The sequence below is a fragment of the Centruroides sculpturatus genome, unplaced genomic scaffold, assembly GCF_000671375.1.
Source record: "Centruroides sculpturatus isolate CEXI.00-Female unplaced genomic scaffold, Cexi_2.0 scaffold1805, whole genome shotgun sequence".
NCBI lineage: Eukaryota > Metazoa > Arthropoda > Arachnida > Scorpiones > Buthidae > Centruroides > Centruroides sculpturatus.
In genome coordinates, this window is record NW_019386110.1 from 11896 (window position 1) to 18264 (window position 6369).

At 37.4% G+C, this 6369-nt stretch overlaps 1 long non-coding RNA gene across 1 annotated transcript; it reads right to left on the reverse strand.

Moving 5' to 3' along the window:
• Window positions 1-2168: 2168 nt before the first annotated feature.
• Window positions 2169-3939, reverse strand: LOC111613649. Its single transcript, XR_002754796.1, has 4 exons — window positions 3561-3939; window positions 3365-3470; window positions 2709-2789; window positions 2169-2645 (listed from the first exon to the last, which is right to left on the reverse strand). It is a non-coding gene; the product is annotated as an uncharacterized LOC111613649 (long non-coding RNA).
• Between the last annotated feature and the right edge of the window lie 2430 nt (window positions 3940-6369).

The window sequence follows — 6369 nt, forward strand, 5'->3', positions numbered from 1 at the left end:
AACTTTTTTATATGGCTACCACACTGCGCGCGCGTACGTCTGCGAAATTCAATAAAAATGGCGATTGCGCAGGCCATTCTGTCGATCATGTTATTTTTCTTTTTAAGTGAATTTGGCAGATATCCACAGACATGCATGTGGAATGTGGCTCCCGTGTGAAAATTTAAATGCTCATAACTTTGACAAGTAGGTTTTTAGAAAAATGTTCCAGATAATGTTTTTTATGTAGAATCACAATATGCAATAAAAATGGAGGTTCCCATTTAAGAAAATAAGGATCAAGTTTTCACCCATTGTAGCCACGTTGCCAACTTTGTGTCATGAAAATCCCCTAAAACTAAGAGGTTCCCCTAAAAACTAAAACAAGTTTTTTCTTCCTAAATAGTTGCAATGCCTGTAAAAAATATTAGTCTCGATAATCCAGAGAGACAAATTTTCACTTTAGGGCGCAGTCGGCGTGGGCACAGTTGAACAAAAGAATTATGTGACGAAGCCACCAGCTCCAGATCTCGCTGCAAGATTTTCACGCGATAACAGGAAATGTAAAGTCTGCCCGTATTGGTTAGTGGCACTAACCAATATGGGCAAAGTTTACATTTCCCGCTAAATTTAGGAAGAGAACCCCTAAGTTGGCAACACTGATTATAGCGCAGTCTTGACTAGGTCCTCTGGACTAACATCTTCAGTTTAATTAATTAGTGAATTTTTTGTAGGATGCATATTTTTCGAGTTATTTCATTGGGTTGATTACGATGAACCATCTTGTATATACTAGCTGTTACCCGCGACTTCGTCCGCGGAGGTTTTGCAAGCAAACCCCATTTACATTCAATATTTCAATAACCATAGTAATTGTTATATAACACCTACCGCTGAAGAGAATTGCCGAAAATCACACGAACTATTTTCAATTTGATCAATTTTCTGGAACGTTTACAATCGTTCTATAATCGAACCAATATGCAATAACAAANAAGGACTCCTTACCACGAATCCCTTGGGACAGTTATCGAGAAGCGCAAGCGCAAGCAGACTACTGTTCCCTTACCAGGTCCTAGGCCAACTGAAATTCCCGCCTAAATTCAATCCTTTTATAAGGATTGAAACAAAAGAGTCCTCTAAACGTAGTTGAAAACAAAAAATCGCATCTAAAATAGTACAGTAGAAGCCGTTCTTCCGGTTAAGCCTTAATGCTCTCCCTCACCCCCCGTGGGGGAATTTCTAAAAATCCCTTCTTAGTGTGCGTTTTCATGACGTACCCTAACTGTGTACAAAATTTCACCTCTTTAGGTTCAGCGGTTTGCTCTGGGCAATGATGAATCAATCACTCACCCAGTCAGTCAGTCAGGAAGCCAGTCAGTCAGTCAGGACAAGTAATTTTATATATTTAGATTAATTAAATAACTATAAATATTGTTGGAAAATTATGAATTGCACCACAGATACGAGATCAGATCAGGTATGGGAAAGCAACAGGATTGATTCGAAGAAAGTCAAGGGCAGAGCACTTATTAAATAAAGTATCATATTTTTTAAAATGTAGAACAATATTTTATAAGGAAATACTGTACCTAATACGGGCATTTCAATATCATCTATGTCAGTGTTTCTTAACAGGGGGGCCGCGGCCCCTTGGAGGTCCATAAGTTTGCCGGGGGACCGCCAATTAATCAAAATTTCCTTCAGAATATAATAAAAAGAAAATTGATGCGTAACCGAATATCGTATTGAAAAGTGAAATAAAAAAAGATAATAAAGTTTTTGTATTTATTTTTATTTATTTCTTTCTAAAAAACAACTTTGTTAGTACAGAAGAAATAAATGCAAATATGCTACTTACACCGCTTTTATTTCAAAGTAATTCTAAGAAACTATTAATGTTTGGAATTTTAAAAATAATTAAGAAAAATAATAGGCTTTGAAAATTTAAATGTTTTTGCAAAATCTTTACAAGTTGTGGGTGTTTTAGTTTAGTTTTAGCATCGACTTTGGATCCAGTAATAGTGCATTTTTTTCTTATATTGTGTGTTTGGTTTTAATTAATTAATTATTTATAATTAACCCATAAAAATGAGCAAAAGACAAAGAAACATTAAATTCTCTCCCTAATATTTGGGAAGAGATATTCCATTAAATACATCAGAATACTTAAAAATTGTTATTAATCCCACATAAATTATTATTTAAAAAATGGGGTCACAAAAAAATGAAATATTTAGTGGGCCGGCCGCGAGTATAAAAAGGTTAATATTTGACTCCGCTTTAGATGATAAACTGGCTCTGAAAAAAGCCTTTTGTAAATACCTTCGGATAATATACGGTGTCTTTTTTCTTTTCAAATTTCATTCTACAGAAGGTTCGTCGTCTTCGTCGCAAATTTACGCGTTAGAATAGACATAGAAAGTCGTCGTCGTCGTGCGCTTGCACCCACCGCGACGACGACGACTTTCTATGTCTATTCTAACGCGTAAATTTGCTGTCTTCGGGTAAGTGAAAAAAGCTTTTAATTCATTTTTCTCATTCCTAATCATCTTCATGTTGTTACTTTCTTCATTATTTCTTCTTCCGTCTGCGTTTGTTTTTCATTCTTCTCTCATCGCTGGACTTTTCTTTTGCTTCTGTATTTCCCATTCCGAAGTTGAATTCTAAAATCGATGATTTCGAAAATTGATTTTTTGGTTTTTTTTTTCCAAATATTAAATACTTACTATATAACTGGATTGCTGTATATTAGATGTCTGTAATCCAACAAGTGGTAGACGGACTCGCAGCAAATTTTCAGTTAGGAACTACAATTTTAGAGATTAGAGAATTTTAGGAGCTACATAGAGATTAAATACTTAATTACTGATTTTTTTTTTTAAAGTTAGGCAGTTAATTAAACCACCCCCCTACGCGCGACCCTTCGCGAGATATAGCCCTCCGAAAATTGCTCTACGGGTCACGTGACCGCCTGTTAGCCACAATTTACCCCCCCGAATTGAAGATCCCTCCGTGCGAACGAAAAAGTCAAAAGGAACCATACCCCTGCGCGCGACCATTTACGAGATAAAGCACTGTAAAGAATCGCCTACGTCATTTCCGGCGATCGGGATCGACGGGTCGCGTCGCTCTCTCCACTAAGCCTATCGACCTATTCTAATGTTACTGCAGTCTAATTATCGCAGTTAGGTCCTTTTCGCACGACCCCGCGCTCATCCTCGACCTCGGGGCCTAGGGCCCCTCATTGGCCGACACGCTCGGTTTCGCTGGCGGTCGACTAGTACTACGCGCCGCTTTCGCGGCTTGTGACCTACCTCTCCGGAGGTGACTGTCACTACTTAGGCTAATAGAAAACCGTTTTGAAACCAGATTGTACACTCACCTTCAACGGCGTCGCCTCCTGCGTCTCCCGCTACCTGGCGACGCCTAGCCTATTCCCGATGGCAGCTGGTTCCGCTTCGGCTAGGTGTATCCTTTGGTCACGCGCACTATACAAAACAATTACAATAATTCAGATATAGCAAAGTTCAAAAGTCAATTAAACCACAACAGGAAGTGCGTCGAAAAGGACTCCTTACCACGAATCCCTTGGGACAGTTATCGAGAAGCGCAAGCGCAAGCAGACTACAGTTCCCTTACCAGGTCCTAGGCCAACTGAAATTCCCGCCTAAATTCAATCCTTTTATAAGGATTGAAACAAAAGAGTCCTCCAATCAGCGCTTAGTGGCGTTATCGACGTCCTCTGATCGTACGATGTTTTCTAGCCAATCCGCGGTCGAGTTCCAAAACTACTGACATCGCCAGATCTGCGTTTCCATGACGACAGCCGTTGTTCGTTCAAAAACAGGAAAAGCGCGGGAATCGTACGTTCAGACGATTTTATCCCGATACCTCGTCGCTTTGTTCATTTCCCATCGTCCTCGACGAAGAGGACAGCGTTCTTTTACGTTCAAAGAAAATAGCGAGGTCGAGGCCGAAGTTTTAAACGCGAAAACGTGTACGTCGGACATTCGGCGCCGCTTTCCCGTAAGCCTAGAAGTTTGATAATGGTGTTTGGATAGTCTGTGGAATCGCGCTCGACATTCCAAACACCGTTGTAAACTTCTAGGTTTTTTTGATAGCTTGAATTACTCACTTTTGTTTTCAACTTGATCAGCTTCATTGTTGAGAACTCTCTTAAATGCTATAATTCAAACTAGGTCAGACCAGCTGCGAAATCAGGATATATCGTCTACTTCAGCTAAACAAGTTAATTTATTTGAAACACGCTTGGGTTGGTTGTACAACAAACTACTTAAACTGCGAAACTAATTTTTCCACAAAAAGCATCATTATACAACTTAGACTTAATAAATTTTGGACCCTGTTAAAGGGCTACCGGATAAATATATCGAGAGAAAACTTTTGTAGTTATTGCAGTAGTAGGGAGGAAGAGAATCTCTTAATTCACTTGTTTGGTTCTTGTCAAGTGACATATCAACTAAAATGTTTTGTACCGGGGATTTCAAGTATAATCATTTGAAAAATGAGGACATGTCGAAAATTACTTTATTTAATATTTTCTCTTTCTTTTCTAAATCTTTAGAATTTTTGCAATAATTTACTACTATGTATATTAAATAACATTATATAATCAAATTGTTTCCCCCATTGTAAGAAATAATTTAAATCAATAAACATTAAAATTAAATTAAATAATAATATCTTCATTGATTCAGCTTATTGCTTTTACAAGGGAAACCAAAAATATTTATAACAAATTTAACCACCAAATGAAAAAAATTTGAAGTCAAACAGATGACTTTTTTGATATTTGTAAGTCATTAATAAGAACATTCAGTATTTCTATTTTAATTTTATTCCTTTGTATGTTATCATGTTTTTTTTTTTTAAACGACACTGTCTAGTAAGTAATTTGACATAATAGCTCAGATTAGACAGTAAATAAGTACTTGTTCTCCATGGAATTGTACTGTTGAAGCAAAAGTATAATTTTTGGAAAGGCATATAAATTATATTTTTATACAAATAAACACTATATATTGATGTTTATTTTTCCACATAGTTCCCGTAAGAATTCAACTGTATATCCCAGCATTTTACAAGTTTAAACATTCCTTTCCAGTAGTTTTCCTATCCAAGCATCTTGAAACATTGCACAACTGCAGTTTGAAATGCATTTTGATCCGTGAATCTTTTCCCTGATAAGTTCTTGAATGAGCCAAAATAGGTGAAAATCTGATAGGCAAGATCAGGACACGTGTTAGATGCTACTTCCTAAATCTGCTTTTCCAAACAAGCTTTTATCTAGTTTAATGTACCATCAAAAGTACAACTTCAGTGTATAATCATTCTATTTCTTTTGCTTAATGGCTTCACACAATTTGTTGAAAGTTTAATGGTATCCGTCACTGTTAATGATTGGAAAGTGGAAAAATCGGTAGATCTACCGAAAATTCGGTAGACGTGGCAACATTGTGCCAATCTAGCTATAAAAAATTTATTTATTTCTGATCAAATTTTTTTTCTTGCGTTTCATTTTTTAAAAATTTTCGCAGGTGAAATTTTCAATTTTAAATACGTTTATATAGTTCAATCAATATTTTTTCTTTCAAATATTGATGATACAGTATATTAACAAGCGGATTTGCAGATGACCGGATGGCCGAGCGGGTCAAGGTGGCAGCCCACCGCTCTGGGAGACCCGGACTCGAATCCGAATGGGTCGAAAAATCGTCAGGAATTTTTCGGGGGTGGTCCGTTCGAATATGTCGAGCCCCATACCTCACCACCCGGCAGCCCCACTGTGGGCCTGGCCGAACCCGTAATGGGCTTGCAAAAAGAGGCCCTCTTAGTGTCCTCAGGGCGGAAAGAGTTAAAAAAAACTCCTGTGCCTTTTTTCGTAAATTTCTGAAATTTTGCAGGGAGGTTTGCGTGTTTGGGGAAATGTTTCTAGAAATTTTCAGGAAAATCGAACCGTTGGCTCGGGAGCTATGGCCCAACTCTTAAATAACTCTCGAACCAATCCGAAGACTTAAAAGTAATGGTAACAATTGTTACGGATAAAAACAAATAAAGAACGGAGAAAAGTTAAGCACAACGTTGCCAGTTTTCTATCCTGAAGACTACAATGTATTGTATATATAATAACCTCGCGTTTCTTTATGCAGCGACTGTGTGGAGAAATAACGTCACGAGCAGTGTTGGCCAATTACAAACAAGTTTCAGTGTGTTTTGCGTAAAGAAACGCAGCCTAAATGAAGTAAAAATTGTTCACCAAGGTATAAAAAACTTAATTATAACGAAAAGTGTAATTTTAATCGCAAATACGTTAGCGAAGTTATCAAATTTGATATACAGTAGAACCTCGATTATCCGGACCTCTAT